The sequence below is a fragment of the Giraffa tippelskirchi genome, chromosome 7, assembly GCF_054371585.1.
Source record: "Giraffa tippelskirchi isolate mGirTip1 chromosome 7, T2T-mGirTip1v1.2.pri, whole genome shotgun sequence".
NCBI classification, from domain to species: Eukaryota; Metazoa; Chordata; class Mammalia; order Artiodactyla; family Giraffidae; genus Giraffa; species Giraffa tippelskirchi.
Window position 1 is genome coordinate 72,821,434 of NC_137281.1, and position 26,898 is coordinate 72,848,331.

The window sequence follows — 26,898 nt, forward strand, 5'->3', positions numbered from 1 at the left end:
CAATTAAAGGTTGCGAGCCATAGAGATAGCGTAATCTACCATCTAATCTTGGTATATTTTGAGAGGAAAGATCTGTGGCAGTGCTATTAATGATTAAGTCAGGTCAACAGGTGACAACTAAGACTGTCCTTAATAAGCCCAAATGCATCATACACAGTATCCCCAAGCCTTCTTGATTGGTTCCACCCAATATTGCTAGGCTATATTGATGAATGAACCACTCATTTGGTTCCATGCATGCTCCCCAGTGCCTTTGACATTCCTTTTTCTAAGGATGTATCACACAGAACAAGAGCAATTTTCCCCTTACCTTTCTTCCATCTAGACTTTGGGTTCCTTGAGGGAGATGATCATTAGACTATCTCTGCCTTTCAGTGTAACATGGAGCTTGGAACAGTCTTAATGTTAACTCAGTAGTGGTTGAATGAATGGTCCAGCTTGGATTCTCTTGTTCAAAGTGCTCTGGGACACATCTCTATGTCTCACAGTGGGGTAGACAGCAGTTTCTTGAAATACAAACAAAGGCTGATTGTGTTCTTTACTTGGTGATATGAATCTCTCTACATTCATTGTGAGAAATATACTTGTCTCTAATGTTGATAATTTTCTGTTATTTCATTAATATTTTAAATAACAACGTATTAATAGCACATAATAATAATGATATTTGCATGACATTTTCACATCCATTATCTAATTTGACTCTTATAATAGCCCTATGATTGAAAGAACCTGTAATGGGCATTTATTCCTTTTATCTGGGCAGCATCTTTTACTTCTGGAGCCAATATGACCACCTTTAGTAAATCATATCTCATATCCTCCTATCAGCCTCTAACAAGTGGTGCAAAGGTGAGTTGTCACCTTCCTCTACCTTGCCTCCCTAGGGCATGACTAGGAGTGGTGATGTAGAGCTAGGCACATGACCCAAACTAGGCGACTTAGAGTTCTGCCCAGGGCCGAGCGCCCTTTTCTCTCTATTAGTGAAGATGGGAAGAAGTGAGCCCCAGAGCTTTAGCAGCTACCATTCCAGCTTCTTGGAGAATTTCATTCTAAGAACAGAAGGGCCAAGAGACGTACGTGCAGAGGAGTCATATTAGAGGAAAAGAGAGAGAGCTGTGATAAGGTTTGAGTCCTTGGATCCACAGCTTCTGTTTTACTAGAAATTTGAAAGGCCTAATAAATCCCCTCTTTTGCCTCAATCACATCAAGCTGGGTTTCTGTCATTTGCAACCCCAAAAGTTCTGACTAACTTAAAGTTATATCCCCATTTCATAGATAAGAAAGTTGAAGGTCAGAGGGTCTTGGTTGCTTGCTCAAGATAAAATGCCAGATTTAGGAATAGAAATAATTATGTTCTTCAGATGCCAAGTTGGGTCTCTCACTAAGCAGTACATTCTTCCTCCAGGGGCCTTTTCTATTTGTGGGCTTTCCTATCATCAAAAAAGAAATTCCCCTTCCCATTGACTTTTTCAAGGGGAACTCTCAGTTTTTGCCTCCCAGGACAACCTCACACCCTCAGATATTTAATAACATATTTTGTTCCTAATCCATTTTTCCTGTTTAATTAAGATTCAACTCAGTTACTCTTTGGCCACTTAGATGAAGTCAAAATGTTTTGATGCAGTACAAAACCAATATGGCCTCCTGCCTGGAGATGTCCTGCGAGCTCAGGAGAAACTCAAATTCTAAACCAACTTTGGACTCTATCCTAGACGAGTGATGCCAAAAGAGCCTAGCCATCTGTATCCAAAGGGAGTCCAGACGTTCCTGCCTTCTGAGGGTGTGAGGCTTGGCCATGTGGAGTTCCATGATAAAAGGAGCCAAATAAACTTGCAGCTGCTGAATCCTTATCATCTTTTCTCACTGTCCCTTTTCCATGGAGCTACCTGCTCTGTGCCATGGCTTTGATTTTGTTCAAAAATGGTACTGCATGCACCAGGAAGACAGCATTTTTATCCTTGTTTTTGTAAGTTATTTGTTTGTCTCATCATTTGAGCTCTATTAATTTGGAGACACCCAGAAACCTCTGTCTGAAGTGGAATGTAACATTCTCGAAATTCCTTCAGGAATTTTTTACAAAAGGGAACACTGAGGCTCAGGGAGGCAAAGTAAATATGAAAATTCTACACTTTCAGTCCAGAAACTTTTTTTTCTCTCTAGTCCCATATGTTCTCCAGCTTCTTGGACATGGCCACCATCCATTTATCTAGTGGCACCACAAAACCAACATTTCTAAAGTGAACTCATCACTTTTATCAGCCAAATCTCTTCCCAGTCTCAGTTTATGATCCATTCATCCATCCATCTGCCTACTCATTAATCTCCATTCATTCAGTATTCAAGTGAGAAACTTGGGTGAATACCAAAAGTGTTAGTGATGGATTCAGGCTTGCATTTGACCTTTGCACTACAAAGTTCATTACTGTAACTTCTCTCACTTCTCCATATATCATCTTGGTTTTAATGATTTTATCTGTAAAATGATGATTTGAATATCGAATCAAGCATGTGACACATTGCATTGCATTTTTGGTAGCCTGGAAAAAAGCATGTCTGTATATTATATATAATGTGGTGTGTGGCACTTGACCATTTAGTGAATGATTAGTATTATTATCATTACTGTTTGCACTATTAATGACACTTATACCTGTACATCTGTAGGTGTACATGCACCAAACACTTTGTATATGTAGATATTTACATATATATACATGCATTATATGTTCACAAGTTCACATTTATAAATGTGCACATGTACACGAATATGTGTGTGTATGAATAATAGATGGACAGGCAAACTGACTAAATGAGATTTTCAAAAGAAAATGTCATTCCTTCCCCAGGGAGAGTCCTTGCAGGTTCACATTTGGGTAGAAGTATTTTAGGTATTATTTAAATATTATTTTAGATATTATTATATCTAACAAGATACACAATTCCAGATATTCAAAACAGATATTTAGGTCATGAAGGAAATCAATATTAGAGTTGGACATGACTTAGCAGCTGAATGGCAACTGGTTATTTGGAATTTATTCTGTGCTGTCACTGTGTTAAGTGCTTCAGACGGGTCATCCATTTAATCTGTGCAATAACACTGAAGAACAAGACTTGGAGTCTTTGCATCACAGGTGAGGGGCATGGTATTTAGAGATTAGCCCTTGTCGCAGGTCACATAGCCTGTCTGTGGCTGAGCTGAGATCCTAGTTCCAGAGCCTGGCTCTTGCTCCCACCCTGTGTCCTCACATCACTACAAACCAATTGCTATTTACAGACACCTCTGCCTTCAGGGTCCTTTTCAATCAGTTACTGTTGGTAATTTTCCAGTTCTGTGTCCCCAAGGTCACAATAGCAGTCTCATGTCTCTTTTTGATCAAGGTCAACTGTTGCTAAGTGATGGATTTTTCAGGTCTCTGCAAAATGGCATTTGAATAGCACTTTACCTCCCAAAGGATCCCAAAATCCCTTCTCAGGTTGCCCTCTCCAGAGGCTGCCTTTAGGGCCCAACCACTGTCTGGCAGCTTGACTGACTCTGTGTTTGGGGTCCCACAGAAAGCTAAGATGGGCAGTGCTGCTCTTTGAACCCCAGAAATGCAGTGTGGAGAGTTCAGAAATGAACTAAGCCAGGTCCATTTTCAAGGTACCCAGTATATACACATTTTCACCTCTGGCTCTCCATGTGAAATGAGATGGAGAAAGCTGTGTTTACCACTGCTCCGTCAGGAGGGGAACAGTTTAAAGAACATTCTCTAGACATAGTGCATGCAAAGTTGTCTTCTACACTGGAAAGCGTTGAAAGTGTTAGTCGCTCAGTCGTGTCTACTCTTTGCAACCCCATGGACTGTAACCCCCCATTTTCCTCTGTCCATGGGATTCTCCAAACAAGAATACTGGAATGGGTAGCCATTCCCCTCTCTAGGGGATCTTCCCGACCCAGGGATCGAACCTGGGTCTCCTGCATTGCAGGCAGATTCTTTAGCATCTGAGCCGCCAGGGTGGGTCCATTAATTTATTCATTTACTGAATACATCCTACTTGAGAAACACTGCTGTCAAGGGCTCACATTTAATCTTCACCACAACTCCAAGATAAGTGCCATTCTTTGTTTTACAGAAGAAGAAATGGATGCAAAAAGGTGAAGCTTCTGATTTAAGGCCATACAGTCTGAGAGTCCTGGAGCTGGGCTTGGAATCCACACACTTGACTCCAAAACTGGAGGTTCAACCACTCTGCAAACTGCCTCTAATATCAGCTGGATGAGGAAAGATGGTGGGGACAGGGGTGTCGTGGTGACTTGGAATCAAGAAGGGACTTGGGAAGGTCATGTCCAAATGGGACTTGTGAACATGCAGGTTTTATATGAAATGCAATGTGATCCTGCCCTAGGATGCCAGAAACCTTAAGTTTAAAAAGTCACAATAAAAATATTGTATGTTTAGTGCAATAGATGGTGTTTTGGGGGGAAGCTGTTGATGCAGCTGAGTTTGTGCTGGAATTGGTTGGGGGTGAGCCTGCCTGTGAGAATGTGGAAGTCAGCAGCCACCTGGGTTACAGGATTGGTGCCAAACAGGGGTGAAAAGGGCATCATTCAATCACATTGTACCATCTAACCCACCATTAAGCCTCTTCATTAACAAGGAGCTTGCATGTGGTTGGCTTCCTTAGAGAAGCTCTTCCTAACTAGTTTAAGCTTAGTAGAAAGCCCATGACATTTGGGATTTGAATTCCATTTAAGTGTTGCCAGGAGGAAGGTAAAAAAAACACACACACACACACAGAGCACTGAGCAGCCCTTCAACTCCTACAGCATCAAAGCACTTTAAAAAGATCTCTAAAGAGACTCTGGGGGTTTTGCAAATTTCTCTTACAAAATAGCATTTTTGTCAGAAATAAGCGAATCAGCAATGCATGAATTAAAATCCTCTTGAAATCCAGATGGATTTTAAGATTGAGGATGAGAAATTTCTTTCCCAAAAGCCAATAAAGTCAGGCCATGGGTGGGCGAGGGAGGGTTGAGGGGGACCATCTCTATGGGAAGTCAAAGTATCCATTAGAAACGTTTTCAAATCTCAGGAAATCATGAAATAACAGGCTTCAGAAAGTTTTGCAAACCAGTTGGTCCTTTTTGTTCAAATCACTCTGTTTTCATGAAATCCTAGTAGACGACCTTCTGTGTGTAAGTGTGTGTTAGTTGTTCAGTTGTGTCCGACTCTTTGTGACCCCATGGACTGTAGCCCACAAGGCTCCTCTGTCCATGGAATTCTCCAGGCAAGAATACTGGAGTGGGTACATTTCCTGCTCAAGGGGATCTTCCCAACTCAGGGATTAATCTCAGTTCTCCTATATTGCAGGCAGATTCTTTACCATCTGAGTCACCAGGGAAGCCCAGATGACCTCCTAGGTGACACCAAAATTTCTCCACAACAGGCCTTATAACTGCAAGTACAAATCTGCCCTCTGATCATTTTTCACTGTGTGAAAAAACAGCTGCTGACATTATGTACAGCCTCTTCTGGTCTGTTTATTTACCAGGGCATGTCCTCACTCAAAGACCTACTGTCTTTGGGATAGAGATGCTACATAATTGGTGTCCTACATAGGTTCAAATAGCACTGACAAGGTTATTCCGAAATCAATCTTGTTTACTCCAGCCTCGTGGCTAAAACGCCAGCAGGGTTCCAGAGGTTGAGGCAGCATCCATCCCTGTGAGGGACGGAAAAGCAGCTGCCCCAAGCACTTTGGGGTGAAGATGCTCCCTCCTCTTGCTACCTCTCCGACGACTACCCCAACCTGCTGGGGGTCCAGGGCTGTACAGTGGGAATCCTGCTCCCAAGCATGTGTGCAAGGGGGACTGCGTTAGGGCATAACCTAATCTATCTCCTCCAGTTATGTCAGCGAAGGAGAGGTTCCATTTAGGAAAGAGGCATTCAATGAACAGGTACTGAACCCAGTTTCTGTTGCCTTTACTTATACTGTTTTATTTAATCCTCTTAAAAGCCTGGAGCAATTTTCTTAGGAATGTTATCCCCATTTTTGAGTTGAGAAATTTCAGGTTCAAAAATAGCCACTTATTTGAGACCCCTGGGTCTTTGGACTCCGAGATTCAATATACACTATTCTGCAACACTTCCTCCTGGGGGAAATGTCGCTGGGGGAAAGGGGGGGTGGGTGTTATATAGATATACTTCCTTAAAGCCATAGGTATAAAATCAACATCTCAGTGTACTAACTAGCCAAAGAAAGCATTTATTGAGTGCTGTGTTCTAGAAGTGGTTCCAAGTGTATAACTCATTTCATTCCCAGAATAGCCCAATGTTTTTATCCCTATTTTACATACAGGGGAGTTTGGGCACAGAACAGGGAGACTAAGGGGCTTATCTAAGCTCAAGGATAAGAGGGGGTTAAAACTAGGATTCAGAATCAAACAGTAAAGTTCTGGCTGCTTTTTCTCTCTAATTTTGTTAGGAAAAATTTCAAACACACAGGAAATTTGAAATAATGCCGCATATCTAACCCCTAGATTCTGCAGTTGCTAGCATTTTCTACATTTATTTTACTACATATCTGTTCATCTATCCATCCATTAATCCATCTTATTTTTCATGCATTTCAGAGTAAGTCATATACATCTGTATATCTCACCCCTAAACACTTCAGTATGGATATCCTTACCTAGAGTTCAGCATTTATTTATGGGTTTTATAAAGACAAAATTTACATAAAGAGAAATGCACAAATCTTAATTGTAACTTTCAGTAAAATCTCACAAATGTATACACCTGTGTTACAAGATATAGAACAAGATGTAGAACATTCCTGTCACCCCAGAAATTTCCTTCACATCCCTCTAATCAATATCTATCCCACTTGCTCCCAGGAAGCCACTGTTCTGACTCTTTTATTATCATAGGTATGCTTTTCCTCTTTCAGAGCTTTATATGAATGAAATCACCCAGTATGGATTTTTTTTTTTTTTTATGGCTGACTCCTTTCACTTGGCATAATGTTTCCAGATTTTTCTGTATTTTGTGGTATCTATAGCTTGGTTTGAGCATTCTTTGGCATTGCCTTTCTTTGGGATTGGAATGAAAACTGACCTTTTCCAATCCTGTGGCCACTGCTGAGTTTTCCAGATTTGCTGGCATATCGAGTGCAGCACTTTCACAGCATCATCTTTCAGGATTTGAAATAGCTCAACTGGAATTCCATCACTTCCACTAGCTTTGTTTGTAGTGATACTTTCTAAGGCCCACTTGACTTCACATTCCAGGATGTCTGGCTCTAGGTGAGTGATCACACCATCGTGATTATCTGGGTCGTGAAGATCTTTTTTGTACAGGTCTTCTGTGTATTCTTGCCACCTCTTCTTAATATCTTCTGCTTCTGTTAGGTCCATATCATTTCTGTCCTTTATCGAGCCCATCTTTGCTTCAACAATACGTGAACCGTGAACTTCAAGATGTTCAAGCTGGTTTTAGAAATGGCAGAGGAACAAGAGATCAAATTGCCAACATCTGGTGGATCATTGAAAAAGCAAGAGAGTTCCAGAAAAACATCTATTTCTGCTTAATTGACTATGCCAAAGCCTTTGTGTGGATCACAATAAACTGTGGCAAATTCTGAAAGAGATGGGAATACCAGACCATCTGACCTGTCTCTTGAGAAACCTGTATGCAGGTCAGGAAGCAACAGTTAGAACTGGATATGGAACAACAGACTGGTTCCAAATAGGAAAAGGAGTACGTCAAGGCTGTATATTGCTTATTTAATTTATATGCAGAATACATCATGAGAAACACTGGGCTGGAAGAAACACAAGCTGGAATCAAGATTGCTGGGAGAAATATCAATAACCTCAGATATGCAGATGACACCACCCTTATGGCAGAAAGTGAAGAGCCTCTTGATGAAAGTGAAAGAGGAGAGTGAAAAAGTTGGCTTAAAGCTCAACATTCAGAAAACTAAGATCATGGCATCTGGTCCCATCACCTCATGGGAAATAGATGGGGAAACAGTGCAAACAGTGTCAGACTTTATTTTTTGGGGCTCCAAAATCACTGCTGATGGTGATCGCAGCCATGAAATTAAAAGACGCTTACTCCTTGGAAGGAAGGTTATGACCAACCTAGATAGCATATTTAAAAGCAGAGACATTACTCTGCCAACAAAGTCCGTCTAGTCAAGGCTATGGTTTTTCCAGTAGTCATGTATGGATGTGAGAGTTGGACGGTGAAGAAAGCTGAGCGCTGAAGAATTGATGGTTTTGAACTGTGGTGTTGGAGAAGACTCTTGAGAGTCCCTTGGACTGCAAGGAGATCCAACCAGTCCATCCTAAAGGAGATCAGTCCTGGGTGTTCATTGGAAGGACTGATGTTGAAGCTGAAACTCCAATACTTTGGCCACCTCATGCGAAGAGTTGACTCACTGGAAAAGACCCTGATGCTGGGAAGGATTGGCAGCAGAAGGAGAAGGGGACGACAGAGGATGAGATGGCTGGATGGCATCACCAACTCAATGGACATAGGTTTGGGTAGACTCCGGGAGTTGGTGATGGACAGGGAGGCCTGGAGTGCTGTGATTCATGGGATCGCAAAGACTCAGACATGACTGAGCGACTGAACTGAACTGAACTGATAGCTTGGTTTTATCTTGCTGAGTGGAGTCCCATTGTACAAATATATCACACTCAGTTTATTCACTACTTACTTACGGATACCTGGACTTTCCCCCTCCCCTTTGGTATTACAATGACTAGGGATGCTGTGAACATTTATGCACTAGTCTTTCTGTTGACATAGGCTTTCATTTTGGGGTTACAACTCAGGGGTCAACTTGATGGTCAAAGGTAGATTTATGTTTAGTTTTATACAAGACAGTCAGACTGCTTTCCAAAGTGGCTGCATACTTTGTATCCCCAGCAGCAGGGTGTGAGCGTTCCAGTTTGGATGCTAAGCAGCTAGCAATCCACTCTGCTGCCTCTCCAAGTGCAAAGCCAACAAACATTCTCAGTTGAATGAGTTCCTAAAGGTCAGAAAAATGGATTTGGCTTTAGCATAGATGACACCTCGGGACAGGGGAAAATTCATTTTCAGGTCTTCAACTTATTTTCCCCCAGAATCTTAGGGGCTGCACCAACAAATGCACAGCCAGTGTGTCTAGCACTCTTGCTGGGTGTCTGACACTCGGTAACCCTTTTGTATATTTCAATATATGAGTACCGTACTGCCCTTCCTTCTTGGAGTCAGGAGCTATATTCGCTCCTATCTCACCAATTCAATGGACAGGAACTTGGGAAACTCTGGGAGACAGTGAGGGACAAGGAGGCCTGGCGAGCTGCAGTCCGTGGGGTCGCAAAGAGTCAGGCACAACTTGGAGACTTAAGAAAAACATTTCACAGTTTAGGAAAGTGAGGCTCAAGGTGGTGAGTAATTCACTTGTGGCCTTCACCAGAGGCAAAGCTGAGATTTGACCCTACTTCTGTCTGACTTCAGTCTGAACATTTTCTACTTCATTCCAAAATCTTCTGCAGCAACGGGGGACAGATTGGAGGAAACTAGGGGCAGTTAAGAGATGAATCGATACATATTGGGGCCCCAAAGCCCCTGATTCCTGGGCAATCTGCAACAAACAGAAGCTATTTTGGACCAGAGTGATGGATGCAACTTTCCTTGGTAACCTTGCTGTTGAGGACTCAGTACTTAAAGGAAATTTGGAAAAATTGAAGATGTAGAGACAGAAAATGTTCTATAAGTAGTGATTGATTCTGCAGTGTGCAATTGCAACTCTGAAACAAAGAAGTGACCATCTTGGGCTCAGGAAACTCAAACACGGGCTGTATATCCACCTAGAGGGGTGAGATGGGGAGGGAGATGGGAGGGAGTTTCAAAAGGGAGGGGATATATGTACACCTATGGCAGATTCATGTTGAGGCTTGACAGAAAACACCAAAATTCTGTAAAGTAATTATCCTTCAATAAAAAATAAATAAATTAAAAAAAAAAAGAAAGAAACAACCATCTTGACATAGAGTGGTATAGGAACAAATAAGAAAAAAAAAAATCCAACATGGGAAGCAAAGAAGGGGAAAGTCATGTCTTTAAAGGTAAAAACTGGAAGGCATCTAAAGATCTACCAACAAGGGGCTGATTAAAAACAAAATAATGGCATATCCATGCCATGGCAAGGAATGAGACCCACCTCTGTGAGCTCTTATGCAATAGTGCCCTGTATACACTTAAAAGGGCTTCCCAGGTGGCTTGGTGGGTAAAGAATCCGCCTGCAATGCAGGAGTTGCAGGAGCCGCGGGTTCGATCCCTGGGTTGGGAATCTCCCCTGGAGAAAGGCATGACAACCCACTCCAGTATTCTTGCCTGGAGAATCTCATAGACAAAGGAGCTGGGCAGGCTACAGTCTACGGGGTTGCAAAGAGTCAGACACGACTGAAGTGACCGAGTATGCATGCATACACTTAAAAAGAGTACAGTACACAAAAGGTCAATTACTTTCTGTAGAGTATGAGCTGATTTGTGTTGAGAAGAATTCTTTTATTCTTATAAAGCATATTTCTAGGAGAACATTTTCTTAACAGTGGTTACCGCTGGAAGAGAAAAAAAAGAGGTGAAGGGCAAGACAGACTTTTCCATGTTTACACTATTGTAAACTCTGCATTTTTAAAAACACTGGCAACATATAGAAACAACTGCAAAAGAAGAGTGAGCTGGGAATCTCTGCAGACAACTTCTTTGTCTCAGAGTCCCAGGGGCTATGCCAGCTTCTTCTCTATGGGAGGATGAGGGGCCCTCCCTCGAGGGGAGCTTTCTCTTCAGTGATCATTTCAGGACTGTCTGTGTGCAGAATGAAGCTTTGCACAACTGCAGGGAGCACCACATCAGCTCCAGGCTGCAGGAAAAGCACTATTCCTGGGGGGCTAGAATTGTGGCCCCTGACACCCCGGCTGCACGGTCTGGGCTCACAACCCACAAGGTTCGATCATGCTGAAGCCTGGCCTTCTGGGACATTCTCGGCCACCTTGGTCTGGGGGGACTGGAGAGAGACGCTCCCTCTGCCTGAGCAGCTGGCCTCTGTCCCTCTTTTGGGACAGAGGACTCGTTCAGTGACAACCTCTTATCATGTCACACTCTGCCCCTAGGGAAGGGATGCATCTAAATCCACGGTCAATCTCATCATTCCACAGCCTCAGACCTTCCACGGCTCCCCTGTGCCTACAGGAGCGCACAGTGCTTCTCTGCATGCTTTTAAAATGCTCATTCCTGGGCATCCTCTGACCGTTTCATTCTCTGAATATTTTAATTCTTGGATCCTGAGGGCCGGAACCAGAATTTGCATTTTTTACAAGTGCTACAAGTTGTTTTTGATATGAATCTTCTTCAGACCATGAACTGAGAAATATGGAGGAAATGCCAGAGCTTTTCTGAACCACATTTAAGGCCCTGTATAATCTCTGAACAACTGTCTCTTCCACACATCCACATTCACCTTATACTCCAGTCGTTAGGAATCTCTTGCCTGTCCTCAAACACTCAAGTTTCTTCCCTTCCTTAGCACATGGCGGCCCCCCTGCCTGGAATGCCTTTCTCCTTGCTTGTTGCTTGGAAAGGGTGTGTTCAGCTCCCCAGGCCCGGCCCTAAGGGAGTATCCTCTCTGGCAGGGCGGACACTCTCTTCCGGCCTCCCTGAGACCCTTCAGTCCTTCTCCTGTGCCGGGAGCCCCCCATCTGCAGGCATTTCCCTGGGCTGTTAAGATCTTAAGGCAGGTGTGTCTCTGCATCCCCAGGGCTCGTCTCCCCGCAGGTGTGCACCAGACTCAGAGGTCCGAGGGCACGGGAAATGACAGAGACAGGAGCCAGGCTGGCAAGCTTCAGCCTCCAAGTGACTGAGTCCCCGGAGAACAGAGAAAGGGGAGATGGAGGTAAAGCGCCAGAAGACATGTCAGGACCCAGAATTTGGTTCCCAGGGGCCAAAAGGAAGCTCCTCTGGCCAGGGTTCTGGCTTCCCTCCAGGCTTGGCCAGAGCCGCTGGGACTGCAGTCGGGTCTCAGAAACCCTCAGTGGTTTCCCAGGTCCAGACATCCTTTAGAGTCTCAGTGAGAAGCTTCCTTGTTGATGGAGGACTATCTTGTTTCTCCCATCCCTAGACAGCTCCTTCTTGCCTCCAAGTCCCTTCAAGTGTCTCCCACCCATTTGGTTGCCCCCTACCACGCCCCAAACCTTGATATTCCCTCTCCTCCACCCACAGAGCCCAAGTCCTGCCACGTCCCCTCTTACGCTCTCCTGCCTTCCCTCCTTCCTTCCTCAGCCTGGCTTTTGTCTGAGCTCAGGCTTTCCCCACCTGGAGAGCTCAGGCACCCAGGTTTGTAAAGAAACATTTCTAAGCAGCAGCTGACAACACGCCCCAGGAAGACGACAGACCTCCCACTTGCAGAGTTTTTACCAAACCTTTGAAGGTTGCCGTCTTCTACCCTGCAATCATCCCACAAAAGCTGTCAGGAGCATCACAGGAAATGAAAACCTGCAATGAGCACAGATCACACGAAAGAAAGCTGCCAGTCGTTGGTGTGTCATGGGGATGCTGGGTCCCGAGATGAGCTTCTCGCAAAGAGCAAACTGCCCTGCAGCCTTCACACCCTCCGTGTTCTTCTTCCTCTTGACCCCCAAGCAGTACCTGCGGGATTAGAAAATTCCTGGGCTTTGATGGGAGACAATTTTGCTTCAAATTTCAGTTCTGCCGCTGTGGGACTCTTTCAAGTCATATCAACTTTCTGAGCCCAGCTTCCTTGTGTGTAAATTGAGGATGTCATTAACCCCATAGGCTTGTGTTATATGCGGTGTAACAGGCAGAGAGCTGGGCACAAGAGCTAGGGAGGACCAGATACTCAATAAATGATGGTTCCCTTCTCACTTTTTCCTGACAGCCCTCCATCTCTCCATCATCTCCTCAATTAGGAGCAGGCTCCAGGACAACGGGATTCAGAACATACCCTCCATAGACAAAGCTGCCAATTCTTAGCTGTGTTGTCTTGGGAAAATTATTTCACTTCCCCATGCCTATTTCTCCATTTGTAACATGGTGAGAATAATAGTATCTAACATTATGTGCTATTGTGAGATTTCAATGGATTGAGCATAAAATGTGTATAAAGCAAACTCTCAATTAATATTAGCAGCTACTCTAATTCTTTATCTATTCAAAATTTAGTGAGTGCTTATAGCTTTCCTGGTGGCTCAGCTAAAGAATCCACCTGCAATGCCCGAGACCTGGGTTTGATTGCTGGGTTGGGAAGATCCCCTGGAGAATGGAAAGGTTACCCACTCCAATATTCTGGCCTGGAGAATTCCATGGACTGTACAGTCCATGGGGTCTCAAAGAGTCGAACATGACTGAGTGACTTTCACTTCACTATAGCCTGTTGAGGATTTTGGAGGACCTGTAATTAAGGTGGAGAACTTGTGCTTGTACCTCAGATACCCTTGTCATAAAGAACTGTTTCCAATACTGCATGTTCTTTCCCCTAGAAAAATATGAGCACATTCGAACGTGGCTAGCCTGACTCAGCACTGGTAGAAAGCATTGTAGGCAAGAGGGGAAATAGGGCTTTGCAGAGAAATAGCCCCACTTACATCACAAGCTGTGTGACATTGGACAAGAGGCTTCGCCTCTCTAAACCTTGGTTTTCTCATCTGCAAACAGGAATACTGATACCTACCTCTCAGAGCTTGTTGATGATGTTACAGAAAAAAAAAATAAAAAGGATGATCCCATCAATTAGCATCCTTCTTCTCATTCCCCAAACCACCTACATTCTTAGGCTTTTCAAGAATTGTTAGAAAGCACACTGCCTAACCCCAGAGGGCTGGCCAGCTCAGGGGGATGCTGCTTAAGAAAGTTGACCGAAACTGTTCTGGAGTCCCACTGCAGAAACTTCCTGGCACAGCCCCCAAGATTTCCTCTGTCCCTGAACTGCTGTATTGCCTCTCAGTTCTGACTCACCAGCAGCATCCAGGGCTTTCTCTTTCCCCATGTGTGTGGGCAGTTGTTTTGCCTCTAATTTCAGCATCTCATTACCCTGGGACTCCATCACTCAGTTACATAGTGTCAGACCCAGATCACTCAGACATCCCCCACCCTCACAAGAAGGACCCTATCTTCAGCGATTCATAGACACCCCTCACCCCAGCCAAAGATCACACATCACATGGGGCTGGAAGGAGCAGGGTAGAGACAGAAGATGATGACTAGTCATGTTACCATGTGCCAGAAACTGCAAGCCTATAGGTCTGATTAACTTTTATAATAGGCCGATGATGGAAGCTTTATCATCATTTGACAGGTTGACACTCAGAGAGACGATACCATTTACCCACTAGCGCATGGTAGAACAGAGATATGAACTCAGGTTCTTTTAAAAAAAAAAATCATGCTCATAACCTTTATACTGTATTGCCTTTTGCTGTTTTGACCTGGCTCTGAAGCCATGGTTCTCCAGGTGGTTAGTATCAGCATGTCGTTGCCAGCCTATCACTCTACAGTTCAGGTGAAAACACAGCACATGTGAATACACACATGTACATGCGTACACATTTACAGTTGCGAGATTTCAAACCCTAGGATACTTCCTGTGTTTTTAGTATGGTATCTCCAACTGCTTTTTTAAATTAAAATATATGATTTTTATTTTTTTAGAGAAGAAAATGGCAACCCACTCCAGTATTTTTGCTTGGAAAACCTCATGGACAGAGGAGCCTGGTAGGCTACAGTCCATGGGATTGCAAAGAGTCGGACATGACAACAAAAACAGTATTTATTTTTTACTTAATTTTTTTAAACTTTTAAAAATTTTATACAATTTTTAAAGGTTATACTCCATTTATAGCTATTATAAAATACTGGCTATATCCCCCGTGTTGTACGATATATCCTTGCAGCTTCTTTTATACATAACAGTTTGGACCTTTTACTTTGCAACCCCTATATCACTCCTGCCCTCTCTCCACTAGTAACCACTAGTTTGCCTCTACATCTGTGAGTCTGTTTCATTTTTTTGTTATACTCACTAGTTTGTCATATTTTTTAGATCCCACACACAAGTGATAACATACAGTATTTCTCTCGTCTGATTTATTTCACTCTTTCCAACTGCTTTTGACTTGAAAAATATCACTCAAGGAAGCTTCAAGAATATGGAAAGAAAGCGAATGTGCTGAGAAACCACTATAAAAGCATCTGAGACTATGCCTGCCAAAGGTAGAAGAAAGGAAGGGAGGAGGAGATATGGAGAAGGGATAAGGGAAATGAGGGTGACTTCAGGCCAGGCCCTAGTGGAGTGATGTCCTTTGGGGTCTTGATTACAAATATAGCCTCAGTTTTCTCATCTGTAAAGTGGGCACAGGTCTGCATTACTATGAAACACATGTTCATCACACCCCCACCTGCTGGGTGCCTCTTGAGAAAACACAAACACTGGGCATTTGAGAAGAGGTTTATAAATCGCCTTTTTACCTATGAAGAAACGAGGCTCCATAAAATTAAATCATTAGGCCCGAGCCCCAAGGCTAGCAAACCCCAAAGCCAGATTCAAGTCAGGTGTGCTGCTTTCAGAGCCTGTCTTCCCTCCATCACGCGATGCGTTCTCTCTGTCAGGAAGAATCACAACGTCCCCAGAAGACATCACTCCCCTAGGGCTTGGCCTGAAGTCACCCTCACTTGCCTTGTCCCTTCTCCATCTTTCCTCCTCCCTCCCTTCCTTCCACCTTTGGCAGGCCTAGTCCCAGCTCCTTTCCTTGTGGACTCAGGGGACCAGAGGACAGGGGGCTTTTGGACATCTGACTCCCAAGGTAGAGGGTCCACGGTCAACGTCCAGGTGAGATGTATATTCAGTGCCAGGAAACACCCTACATTTGGCATGAAACTTCTCTAGATTTTTTTACTTGGGGTAACCAACCTTGGGAGTAAGAAAAAAAGAACCGATCTGCTTACTAAAATGGAGTCTAAATCATTCTTTGAAATCTTGAATAATTTGAAAAACACAAGGAACTCCAGACATATTTTGAAAGCGTAGCTGCCAATCGGTTTTTTTCTCAGTCTCACTTCCTCACATTTTTCGGGTTTGGCTATTTCTCCTATATTTGGGATGAGAAGAGAGAAAATGGGACTTTCAAGGCTGTGGTGACAGACAGTAGTTTCCCATGGCCCATTCCCTCTGCTCTGTGATGGGCATGAAAGAAGAAAAAAAAAAAAAACATGTTGCCTAGTCCTCGTCCATGTTTAACTCTGCTCATGCAGTAAAGCTGTTTGTTCCAAGTGCTTGGAAATACAAAAATCCAATTCCCCGCCAGATTTCTAGGGGAGAGAAGGATGATACTAACAAGCAAATTTTCTCTCTGTTTTGTAAGAGTTGGGGGAAAATGCCATGACATCCACCCTAAATAATGAAAGTAATTGGCTTCAGATTTCACATTATCCGTGCTTTTCTGAGAATGCACAATAGTTTTTACTTTGAATGACTTATGAAAATTTTGCACTAATTGTTCTTTAGTTGTCTTGTCTGCTTGGGATCTGAAGACTGATTCTTCTACCCGAAAGCTAGAAAGGCAATGTTTTGCTTTAACACTGAGGAATGGACTTTCTTCTAAGCCATCCAAATAAGCCTGCATGTCCTCCTTCTCCAGTGTTGCTGCAGTGTGAGTGTAAAGCCTCGCCTGTCTCCCGGGAAGGTGGTCGGGAAAATCTCCCATGCCCGTAACTGGGTTATGGGGTTGGCTCTGTGTTTCGGGGGGCAGTACCATGCTGAGTATCCACCAGGCAGTGTGGGTGAGAGCTGATGCTGCCCGTGAGGACCCAGTCACCTTGGGGCCATATGGGTAAACAATGCTTTCAGATAAAAATGCTTCCCACATTTGTTGCCATTGCAGCCAGAGAATTCAGAGTCACAGAGCTCAAAGGTTTTGCCTTTTGAGGAAACGTAGTGATCATCTGGCCCAAATGCTCCATTTTACAGATGAGTCAAGTGAAGCCAGCAAGATGAAGTAACCTGTATTTGGACAGTCAGTTAGTTAGCAATGGAGTCAAGACTCAAATCATGACCTTTTTCTGACCATCTACCTTCTTCTGTGCAGCTTAGAGCTAACATATTAATGTTAAAAGCCCTTTGGTGCAATCAAAGTAGCTTTTAAAACCTAAGATCCCAACAAAAAAGAAAAGATAGAAGGAAGAAAGGAAGGGAAGGAAAAGAAGGAAGAAAAAAGGAAGGGAGGAAAAGCTGAAGAGAGAGAGGGAGAAAAGGGGAGAAGGAGGTGGAAGGAAAAAATGTTCTCAGGCCCCCACTGGCCTCAGGAGAGGGCTCAACTCCTTAGCACATAGAACCCAACTGAATGCAGTTTCCTTTATTTGCAATGCTGTTTCCAGCCTCTGCATCTTTGCATGTGCTGTTTCTTCTTCTGGGAAATTCCTTTCCTAAATCACTGATCAGCTCCTCTGGGAAGCCTTTCTGACCCCACCTGACTCCCCAGCTTTGGCAGGTGCAGCCATTCCCTTTCCAGAGCTTCTCTGAGTACACACTCTATGACCACCCTAAGGAGCTTGTAAGTTATATGCACTGAAGTCTGCCCTCCGGGCTGGGAGCTTCTCTGAGGCAAAAAGCAGGTTTTGTCATCTCTGTCTTCCTAGGGCCTGGCATAAGGTTGGCCACAGAGCGGCTGCTAATGAATGATGGTTCGATACATGCATAGTCTCTTAACATTGAATACTTGGCAACAATGGTCCCTTGTCCTGATGATAAAATATTGAAAATTTAGATCAAGTGAGTGGCACAAAGAATTAAAGCCAAAGAGTACCAACTTCAGTTTTCTGCATCTTTTTCTCATCTAATCACATTTGTTAAATTTAAAAAATAGTACCAATCTAGTGCCAAGGAACTCTTTCTTTCTTTTATTTTTAATTAGTTTATTTTCTATTTTTTAACTTTACAATATTGTATTTGTTTTGCCATACATTGACATGAATCCACCATGGGTATACATGTGTTCCCCTTCCAGAACCCCCCTCCCACCTCCCTCCCCATCCCATCCCTCTGGGTCATCCCGGTGCACCAGCCCCGAGCACCCTGTATCATGCATTGAACCTGGACTGGCAATTCGTTTCACATATGATAATTTACATGCTTCCACGGCATTCTCCCATATCATCCCGCCCTTGCCCTCTGCCATAGAGTCCATAATACTGTTCTATTTATCTGTGTCTCTTTTGGTGTCTCGCATACAGGGTTATCTTTACCGATTGACTAAATACCATATATACGTGTTAGTATACTATACTGGTGTTTTTCTTTCTGGCTTACTTCACTCTGTATAATAGGCTCCAATTTCATCCACCTCATTGGGAAGCTGTGGTACATATACACAATGGAATATTACTCAGCCATTAAAAAGAATACATTAGAATCAGTTCTAATAAGGAACTCTTTCTTAAGTGCAGACTTACCAGGCATAAGCAAATAAATCAACATTTTTCCTGGTGATCCATAATCATCTATTTACCTACTAACTGCCCATTTTCTAAGGAGGTATCTGATTACTCATCTACTTAATTAAAGTATCTTTTTGTTCTAACAGGAGGTCAGTTAGGTGATAATTATTGCTGATATTCCCCAGCATCTCCAAGATTGAAGAAATGCTGACACATTGCAGAAATCCTCACTAAGTACTAATTCTAAAAGCCATATTGCTAAAAATCAAACTGAATGTGCTAACTGACCAGTACTTGGGTCTGAAAAGTGAATCTTCAAATTCAGACTAAGCCTACACAGGCTGGGAAAAAATTATAATGAGAACATTGAATGTTTATATGTGCTTGACTGCTAGCATCCCTTTTCATGGTTGACAAACTGAGGCACAGAGAAGGAAGTAGCTCCCTCATGGTCTCATCCAGGTAACAAAAGACGAGAGCCTGGGATCTTGCTGGACCTCCTTCAAAGAAAGGAACTAATACATACTGAATGCCTACCATGTACCAATTTTTTCCTGTACATCATATAATTAAGTCTCACAATAATCCTCTATTGTCTCTGAAATCAAATAATTTTGGTTATAAATAAAGCATAAATAAAAAAGTCTCCCAGGAGAAAGGCTTTGTCCCATTTTCCCCTGTACTTCCATTGCTCATGCAAGGACATTATGCCTGGAGTAGCAGCAGCCATCTTGTGACCATGAGGTAACAAATCAACTTTCTGAGGATGGTGAAATAGAAATAATAAAATGTATCTCAGTCACTAAGTCTTTGACCCAAATTTGGAGCTATTTAACTTCAGACTTTTTATTAGGTGAGGTAATTAAGTGACTTTTTTTAAAGTATATATTGGTCAATAATTCTATTAGATACAAATGAAAGCATTCTTGTTTGGTATAAGAGCTTTGAAAGGCTCCTGAGTCCTTCTTGATAGCTCCAGAATACTCTTTCTCCAAGGTGCTCTACACTATTCTATGTGAGCAGAGACAGAGGAGCTTGTCACCATCTTGCATAGAGTGGAGGTGGCCTGTGTCTCACTCTAGGGCTGTCACACTAGCCCCAGAGCATGCAGAGCATGGATGAAACCTTCCCCGGGGTGTCAGGTCACATTGATGGCTCCTCAGGTCCCACCCATGAGACCTTGGTGATGTGTAAGTTAAGCTCAACTGCTTTCAAACATCACCTTGGATTACACACACAAAAGAAATTCCTAGGGAAGAACTTTATTTTCATAGTCTCACATAAGTGTATACCCACACAAAAATAGTGCCTTCACACACACAAACACAAATAATTCTGAGAAGAACTGAACTTTGGGATATTTTGGGAAAGCTTTGCTAGTTGAAGAAATGCAGTCTATTTATTTTCTATCTTTAATAGAAATAGATGGATATTTTCTGTCTCCTCAGGGTCTCAACTATTGAAGAGTATCATATTTTACTGGCATCAATAGTAAAATAAAATCTTTGGCTGAATGCAACAATAATAAGAAACTATGGTGTAAAAATAGGAAGAAAACAAACTTCAAAATCTAAACGTGGTCTCCAGTGATGCCAGATTTTACCAACACCTTCTGTCTTGAAGAAAATTTAAAAACAAAGTTATTTTTTCAATGAAATCTATATAGCTCTGTTTTCAAAATTGGGAGGCGTGGTGAATTTAATGACACAAAGAACAATATAACTGTCTCCCTCTGCTGTTTTCATCAAATGACCTAGGCTCAGAGAGGTTATATGACTTACCTAAGGCTATCCAGATAGACAGGGCAAGGCCTGGAGCTATAGTCAGATCTGATGCCAACAACTATGCTCTATTCATTATGGAAAGCAACAGACCTCGATGCAAAGGGAGATGCCAAAATTCCATGCTCTTGAGCATTAAGCTTCACTCTTCACCCAGCCCTACTTGAAGCAAAGAGGGAGTTGAAACCCAAAGCAGGCATCACTTTGCAGAATCGCTCCCTCAGTTCAGATGTTGACGTGAGCATTTTAGAGAGACATCAGTTTCCCAACATTCCCTGGGCTCTCCACCCAGTCAGCAAGGATAGGCCAGGCAGATCCTTGGGGATTAGTGGAGGTACATGTGCAGCTTTTGGGGAGCCAAGATAACTCGCTGCACTTCAGTAGAAATTCGTGAGTTTACAGTGTCCAGCTGCTGCAGGTTGCTTCCGGGAATGTGCTTTATGTCATGAAGATTATATACCTACGACCACAAATGTACCTACATAGACACATTAGTTCATGAATCCTCTTGTCTCCCCAAAGAGGTGGGGATCATTATCTTCATTTATGAAAGACAAAGAAACCAAAACTCAGAGAGGTGGAGCGCCTGCCTGAGGACACACAGCAAAGAAAGGAGAGGATTTCCAACTGTTGGGTTCCCAAACAGCTTCCACACGCTCCATGAGTGTGTTTCGAGTCTTTCCCAGCCTGTGATTAGGACAGGACATCTGGTTATTTTATTATTATTATCTTTTTCACTTTAGTTCTTGACATCTTCACAGACTTGGAGGACTGAAGTCTTCAAAATTGTCTCACTGGCCTTAATTTTTGTTTGGAAAGTTACCTTCTCCCTCCTCCCAGTGCCATCCAAGCTTAGCAGTGACCTGCTTTTAACATTTTCAGCAAGAGGTGACCAGCGGGGACACATCGTGTGCACCCCTCCCACATCAGCAGTCAGCTGGCAAACAGTCCCACCTCAACCCAGCTCCACCAGTCAGACGGCATCTGAGAGCTCTTTCTCTCAGGAACCAATGCCCCTCCATCATTTTGTATGCTAACATGTAACATTTTGTATGCTAACCCAAGTGTTCCATCTCTTTGTGCTCTTCACCGTGACTGACATTGTTTCAAAGCAGAAACAGAAATAGTCTTGGTCCTGACATTTATGCAGCAAGTAGGTGTTGTTTATTGCTGAGCAATCAGGACATAGATTAACATAACATCACTTCTCAAATTGAAAATTTCAGAGAGAGTTCTGCAAATGAGTTCCCAAGAGCTCCCTCAGGCCCACCCCACTTCCTATTGTCTTTTTGCTTTTTCCCTCCTCCACACCCATCCACCCACCTGCCTTGAAATATGCTATTTCAAATTTAGAGTTCAAGAAAGTTTGTGTAATCTATGTCATAAAAAGAGATGTCATTTTCTTCCACTGCAGAAGCAGCCCACGGGGACCTGTATTCTTAATCAAAAGGCAATTTCACTTTTTGTCCTTGAAAACTTTTTTTTCATCTCCCTGCCCACTTTGGACTCTTGGAAAAGCTGAGGTCAGGACATAGGGCTAGAGTGTTTATACAGCTTTTCTTGAGTGACATCCCACAGTTTTGAATTCACGGCTCTCTTCTGTGAAGGGCACTTATGGCTTAGAAGTTAACACTTGCCTTTTCAAAGGAGGAGAGTCTCCTCAGGTTGATCTCTGGAAATAGGCGCTGGATAAGAGGGAGACATCTTGGATGATTGCATTTCACGGTGGGTCAGAGAGCCTGTTGGAAGCTGTAATGGGCATTTGTCACCAGTTTTCCACATCCTAAGGGGTCCATCCAGTAGTGTAGCGTTCTCGTGTGAGGACAGTCCTCTGGTTAGCACACTGCATCCTCACAGGCACTGCCTTCCTCTGCTTGCCTCAAGGTCGCTGTAAACCCAGAACCGTAACCGAGAAGGGTTCATTTTACATTTACCCTGGATCTGCTGCTGCTGTGACTTTAACCCTCATCTTGCCACTTTTGTAAGCATACGGAATGGCCTGCCACAGGGAGATAACCTGAGCTGCCCACATGGGAAGGACTGTAAGGAAGAGAAACTAACACATCCCCTGCCTGAGGCTTGCCATTCTAGCAGACATATATGAGGATTCAATAGTCTTTTTACTTTGTCTCCTCACCTCCCACCCATCTCTGATCCGTAAAAGAACCTGGCAACCAGGCCCCGACAAGATGGTTCTTTTGAGGCGCTAGCCTGCCATCTTCTTGACCAGTTGGCCACCGAATAAAGTCTCTTCCTTGCCTCAGCCCCTCGTCGCTCAGGTTCATTGGCCTGTCGTGCAGTGAGCAGAGCAAGCTTGCACTCAGTATCAATTTGGCTTAGCCAGCCAGGAGCCTTGCTGCTCATGGCTAGCCGATCCTGATCAAGGAATACTGGGGCAAGACCCTAGCAGCTGCTGGGACCATTTGTCCTGAGGGTCTTTCCTTCAAGATTACCTGCAGTGGCCCGGCTGCCCCCAGTGCCTGGAAGTTGAGAAAAGGAACAGACAAACTTCTACTAGTTGACAGACTCGGATTTTGTTCGTAGGGTAAACCTACTCAATTTTATAGCCGGTTCAGCCAGTTCACTTCTTTTGTGTTCCCTTTTGTGTGATGAGCCAGTGGGCTCAATTTTGGAGGGCAAGTTGCTCTGGGAACATTTTTTCCCCTCAATTTGGATTTTTTCTTTATGGGACAATTTGGTTGGGGCATGCTGTTTGAGAGGGGAAGTGTTGGACTCTACCCTGAACCAGTTCATTGGGAACTAGTTCTCATGGGGCAAGCCCACCCTTGTTGGAATTAGCTCGTTTGATTTGTAGGGTAAATTTATTTACCTGATTTGGGAATAGGCTCAGTTGGAACCAGTTCATTGGGCTGGTTTTTCTGAGGTGGGTAGCCTATCTGGAATTAGCTCATTTGTTTTGTAGAGTAAACTTATTCACCTGATTGGGGGAATCAGTTCATCTGCACATCGATGCCAAAATTTGTGCCATTTTTGTTGAAATTTGTCTGTGTCTTTTGTGTTTTGGTGTTATATATAAAGCTTATAAAAATGGGAAATATTTCATCTATCCCAAAGGAAAGATTTGGGGGATATGTATTAGATATGTTAAGATCAGAAGAGCAGTGACCTCTGAATGGCTCACAATAAAACAATCTGGCAGTCAGAAGTGCTTTACAAAGGCAAGGAACACTCTGACAATGGACAGGCCTGGAGACTCCCTTGGACTGGAGGCGTTCAATTCTAATTTCTCCTACTGGAGCCCCAGGTAACTTTAACAGTGGGGAACAGGTTGATTGATTCCCTTAGAAATGCTACTCTCCTTTGTAAATTAAACGGTCAAATAACCTTCTCTCTAGAACAGCTTGACATCAGGGTCCCACCAGGGTCTTTGTGACCTTGTCCAATCTGGGGAGCTTTGGCTCCCATCTGGGGGGCTTTGGCTCCAATTTAGGGTGCTCTCCCTGTGAAGGGAAGCTCCATTTGTAAGGTGCTTTGAAGAAAGGGCACTGGTTTATGGGACTGGGAAATCATGTTACTGTGACCTTCTGGCTGGCTAGGCTTTGGTTTATTCTGCTTACTTCGGTAATGTGCAGGCATCTGGTACTAACTGCTTCCTCTAAGGCTTCCGCTAGGGTGTTCTCATTTCTTCTCAGACCCTCTGTGAACAGGTAAGTGGCTGTGGGAACAACAGAGGAACTCTGGCCAGGGTTACTCTCTGGTGTGTCCCAAAGGCCGGCAGCCCAGTGTGCCCAGGAGCTGCCACTCAAGCAGGTAAGGGCTCTCCATTCCTCTCCCTCCCTTAAGCTGAGGACCAGGCCAGTGGGATTGCAGGGTGGATTCCTCAGTCCATCTTCCCTACTTCTCCCGTTGCCTTTGCCTCTTTCCCCCTTGGTCCAGATGGATTTGCAGGAGTCTGGGTATTGCCTCTAGGCATTCCTGAGAGGCCTTCTCCTTTAGGCTACAGGAAGAAGGGTGAGCTTTCCAACATGGGTGGATAGATGTGTCAATCCTTGTTGGGGATGTCACCCAATTCTTTTGGGAAAGGAGAGAAAAACAAAACTTTGTTTACAAATGTAGTCTTTACAGGTGGGTCCAAAAGTTGTTTCATAACTCCTAAAACCTTCCCTGTTCATCTTATGAAGCTTGTAAATATTAAAGAAAGGGGAAACAGAGTCATTCTAGAAAGAACTTGGCTGTATCTTTGAGACACGAATGTCCTCTCTGGTGTCTTTTTAATGCAGATTTGAAAAGGGCAAAATAATTTAGAAATTGGCTTGTCCAAGGTAATTGAAAGTTGCTTTTTCTACAAATATTAATATTTAGCCATCTAGCCAAGCGAGCCTGACTTATTTCATCTGTGAGAACCCCAATTTTAATCCCACCTTTTGGTAAACTAATGGGTTTTATGTTACTGTACCCAACTCAGGATTGAAACCAAAATAAGGACTGAGGCCTCACTGTGTGTCTGTATGTGCCTTTTGTTTTTTTTTTTAAAAAATCACATTGCCATGGTTAATTTGAGTTTCAGGTTCACATGAACTGGGAAATATTTAATATTAAATTACCTAGTATTACTGGTACCTGGTAGTAATGTTGAAGTTTGTTGATCTAACCATAATGATAGTATAGACAGGTCTTGAGTCATCAAGGAGTTAAATATAATATTAAGTATAATACTTTCATTGTGCCTAGGTTTAACATAAAGAAGGTACTATATCTGTAACAAATTTGTCAGCCAAAATGTACCTCAATATGGAAAAAAACTTTAAGAAAACTAAGATATGTGTTTTCAGTAGAAGAAGTATGAGGAATGAAAAAAATAGTGAACCCTCCCCCCTTTCACTATCTCCAGCAGTTCCATGCTGTCCTAAGCTGAGGCTGTCACCTAGATTATTGAATGGCTTCCTGTGGGGTCTATCAGCTTCCATTCTTGCCGCCTTCAAAAAGGCAGCCTTAGTGATCCTTTTAAAAATGCTAGAAACATGGTTCCTGGGCTGAAGGCCCTGAGACCACCATCAGTTTCAGCAATTCCCTAGGACTCAGGAGTCCGTGTATTGTCATACTCAGGGCTATGAATTATCACAGCAAAAGGATACAAAACACAATTAACAAAGGGAAAAGGTATGTGCAGTGGAGTCCAGGGGAAACCAGGCACAAGCTTCCAAAATGGAGCGGCAGGGGACACCTTTAACCCACCTAGCACAGACTGTGACAGCATGTATAACACGCTGTCCACCAGGGGTGCTCATTAGACCCGTGACCGAGGTCTTTACTGGGGCCTCTGGTGTCAGCCCCTTCTGTGTGTGCCACAAAGCTAGACTTAGTCATCCAGAAGGAAGCACAAACCACATTACCACATTGTTAGTGCGAACGCTGCAGGCAGAGTGGGCCACTCCTATGAGAGAGCAGTGAGGCCCTCCCCTAGTCAAGTTCCCAGATGCCAGCTAGAGGCCCACCTTGTAAACAGGCTCCTTGAAGGGCAGCTGCAGGCCTCCGGTACTCACTCTTCTGCACAGCTCCTCAACACAAAACCCTGCAGGACACCTCAGCTCACACAGAGTACAAGCCACGGTCTTTAAAATCACTAAACTCCCCGCCTGCTGGAGCCCCGCTGTGCCTCCCTGATCTCACCTCTGACTGCTCAGCCCTTCCTCCCTCTGCCCAGGCCACACTGGGCTCCTTGCTGCTCAGTGAACCCAGGCAGGCCAGCGTGTTCAACCCAGAAGTGTTGTACTTACCGTTCCTTCTTCCCCAGATGTGTTCCCCTCAGCAGCCCGTTTGGCTTTCTCTCTCTTCTCCTTCAACGGCACATATGACCCCTTCCCAAGTCCATTCCAGGCTATGGCACTGTCTCTGACCCTTTCCTCCTTTGTCCTTTCCACTGTTCTCTAACACACTGGATAACACACATTGGTTTATTGTCTGTATGTTCAGTAAGAATGTAAGCCTCAGAATGCTGGGGACTTGTGTGTTTTATTTATTTCCTGTTCCTGGAAAAAGTCTTGACGAAGCAACATAACCTAAGGTCACTCCCATAACCTAGAACATAAGAAAGAGCTGGTGGTCCAGTGGTTAAGACTTCGCCTTCCAGTGCAGGGGGTGTGGGCTTGATCCCTAGTCGAGGAGCCAGGATCCCATGTGTCTTGCAGTCAAAAAGCCAAAAAATAAAACAGAATGAATATTGTAACAAATTCAATAAAGACTTTAAAAATGGTCCACATTAAAAAAAAATCTTTAAAAAAGAGCAGGGCTGTAGTGTCAGATGGGTCAGATTTTTCACTCCACCACGAAGTAATTTGTATCACCTTCAGTATGGTTCACACCAAACTGACCACAGTTTCTTCATCTGTTAACGAAGGATATTAATATCTGCATCAAGAGTTGCTGTAGGTGTGATGGTCATTAATATGCATAAGCTCTTCCAGAACATGGGAAGTCTTCCATATGTATTAGCTCTTTTATTATTTCCTTTCTTTTATTAAATCATTATCTTTAACATGTTTTATAAAGGTTTCAAACAAAAGTAGAGAGAATAATAGAATGGATTTCAGTGTATCCAGCAACCAGCTTCAACAATGACCAATTTAGAGCCAATTGTGTTTTATCTATTATTTCCACCCAATTCCTGCAAC